The 3,063-nt window shown below is 42.7% G+C and overlaps 1 non-coding gene across 1 annotated transcript; it reads right to left on the bottom strand.

Annotated features, from left to right (window-relative positions):
• Positions 1–1,231: 1,231 nt before the first annotated feature.
• LOC120252207 lies at positions 1,232–1,338 on the bottom strand. The gene has a single exon (XR_005533748.1). It is a non-coding gene; the product is annotated as a small nucleolar RNA R71 (small nucleolar RNA).
• Between the last annotated feature and the right edge of the window lie 1,725 nt (positions 1,339–3,063).

The raw sequence follows: 3,063 nt of genomic DNA, 5'->3' as shown, positions 1-3,063 counted from the left end.
AGTTCTTTGCGGCCATAATAGAGCGAATGATCTAAGGGATGACCCTCCGCTGGGACTTAGTTGCGAGTGCAATGCAGTGAAGTGTTTAGGTGATTTTAGCGTCTAGGGCTTAATTGTGGTTAGGGATCTTTATTCAAGACCAATGGGTTAGGTCTACAATTAGGAAGAGATTTATCACTTGGAATCCCCAGAGTTTAATGCAATCCTTCTTACGAGTGCGAGGTTGAGAGGTTGTTCAACCTCTCCTCCGGGACATGTAGAGGATTAGGCTTGGTTAGAAAGCATAATAGAGAGTTCTTGCAGTTGAAACAATTTTCCTAGGCGGATCAATACCCGGGTACCCCATCTTTATCGATTGCCTTACCTTCTCCTTTACTTTTGTTCTCTTTCGAGTTGTTTTACTTTTGAGAATTGAATCTTGTCACACATATCACTATCCAACTTTCATATAGTTATAAGCAAATTAAGTATTTTTATTCCTTTTTCCCTGTGGATACGATACCCCACTCACCTGGGACTTATTACTTTGATAAATCCGTGCACTTGCGGGGAGCACTGTCAAGTTTTGGCGTCGTTGCTGGGGAAAAGGCATTTAGAGATACTTTACACTTTTGTTTTCTTAGCTATTCATTTATCCATTCTATTTCACATTTTTTTTTCTATCATCGTTCTGATTTGTTTTCTTTCTTTTGTAGCAGCTTCAGGTTGATGACCCGAGGGAACCCCCTCAATATTGATTGAAGGAGATCCCGAGCTTTGAAAGAACACTTAGAAGAAAAGGGAAAGGACCTGTAGAAGACCAATCTAATCTAGCTGATTTGGAAGTTGAAGGGTCAAATAATATGGCAGAACAGAATGAGCAACAGAGGACACTCTCTGATTATGCTAGACCCTCAGTTTTGAGCACACAATTGAGTATTGTGCGACCCCCAATTATAGCTCAGAATTTTGAGCTAAAGCTGGCATTCATCCACATGTTACAGCAATCCGCACAGTTCAATGGTTTGGCCGATGAGGATCCAAACAGTCACATAGAGACTTTCTCGAGGTGTGTGATATGCTCAAGATGAATGGGGTGAGGGATGATGCCATCAAGTTGAGAGCCTTCCCCTTTTCCCTAAAAGTGAAAGCAAAGCAGTGGCTATACTCATTACCTAGAGCCTCGATTACTACATGGGAGGAGATGGTAGAAGCTTTTCTAGCCCGTTATTTCCCTCCTGGAAAATCTGCAAAGCTTAGGAATAAGATCTCATCCTTTGTACAGTCAGAATTGGAGTCTCTATTCGAGACATAGGAAAGGTTCAAGGAGCTCCTGAGAAAGTGCCCACAACACGAATTCCCGGAGTGGATGATTGTTCAGACTTTTTACAATGGGTTGAATCCGAGTACAAGACAACTCTTGGATATGGCAGCAGGAGGTACCTTAGGTAGCAAGACCCTGGATGAGGCCCGTCAACTTATTGAAGATATGGGTTTAAACAGCTGCCAATGGAATGCCATGGAGAAAAAAATGGTGGTCGGTCTTCATGAGATAGATGCAGTAACTTCATTGGCGGCAAAAGTGGAAAATTTGAGTAAGAAGTTAGATCTTCTAACTTCAAACATAGTGGCGGCCGTGAGTACTTGCACCGGGTGTGGTGGAGGACATGCTCCCTCCGATTGCCCGATCTCTATTGGTGATGCATCTTTGGTTGAGAACGTCGATTTTGTAGGTAATGGCATGAAGACTCAAGGAAACCCATATAACAATACCTACAATCCAGGTTAGAAGAATCATCCCAATTTCTCGTGGAGCAACCATGGTCCACAAAAGGCCATAGGACCACCAGGTTTCCAACAATAAGCCCCGAACGTGGAAAATAGAGTTTGAGGTTTGGAAACCCGAATGAATGACTTGGAGAAAGCCTTGACTAGATTTGTGCAATCTTCAAACACAAGGTTTGAATCAGTTGAGGCTACACTTCGCAATCACACCGTCTCTTTGCATAACCTTGAAAATCAGGTGGGGCAAGTTGCGAAATCTCTCTCGGAAAGGCCACATGGAAGCTTGCCGAGCAATACCGAGACCAACCCTAGAGAGCATGTGAAAGTGATCACTTTGAGAAGTGGACGTGAGGTTGAAGGTAGGCTATAGAGGTTGAAGAGGGAACAAGCAAGGAGAAGGAGGTGGCACCCCCACCTTTCAAGCCAAAGAATCCCTTATCCCTCTAGGTTGAAGAATGATCAAGCGGATGAACAGTACAAAAAGTTCCTGAGTTTGTTCAAGCAACTCAATATCAACATTCTATTTGTTGAGACATTATCTCAAATGCTTAAGTATGCAAAATGTCTTGAAAGACTTGTTAACTAATAAGAGGAAGTTGGAGGAGAGTGCTTCGGTGATTCTAGATGCATCTTGTTCGGCGGTCCTACAAAAGGTCATGCCGAATAAGAAGAAGGACCCAGGAAGCTTCATCAGTCCGGTGCAACATTGGCAATTTGGGTGAAAAAATGACATTTTCTACCCTGGGGATGTTGAAGAAGATGCTCTGGAAGATGAAGAGGGCAAGGAGATGCCACCGGAAACACTCCAAGACTGTTGGAGGTGTGCGCGAACCGAACGATGAACCATTTCTAGGTAGTCCCAAGCCCGACAATTCACCCTCTACTCTCAAGAGACTTTGCTCATCATGCTTTCAAGCCATGGGTAAGAGGACAACTTTCATCTATGAACCCCCATGAGGTAAGATGAGGTACGTCAAGCTTAGTGACATTAAACAAGCGCTTCTTAGGAGGCAACCCAAGTGTTTACTGTTTTTCCTAGTCATAGTTTAGTTTTGCATGAATAAATTGTTAAGTGTTGGTGTCTTCATGTTTAGATGCTTGTGCTGCTTTCATTTTGGTGGATTTCGGTATCATCGTGTGTTTTCTTGTGGATTTGGCAAAGATTTATTCGTTTGAGCTTGTTTCTATTATTTTTCACTAGTAATTGTTGCATAAAAGAGTAGGTTCTGAATGTGTAAACATGTTCAGAAAATTTCTACAGAGCCTGCAGAGTTTTTCAAGTCATCCAAAGAAAGCGCA

Source organism: Dioscorea cayenensis, chromosome 20 (genome assembly GCF_009730915.1).
Source record: "Dioscorea cayenensis subsp. rotundata cultivar TDr96_F1 chromosome 20, TDr96_F1_v2_PseudoChromosome.rev07_lg8_w22 25.fasta, whole genome shotgun sequence".
Lineage (NCBI taxonomy): Eukaryota > Viridiplantae > Streptophyta > Magnoliopsida > Dioscoreales > Dioscoreaceae > Dioscorea > Dioscorea cayenensis.
The sequence above is the reverse complement of the archived record's forward strand: the minus strand, read 5'-3'. Positions and strand labels throughout refer to the sequence as shown.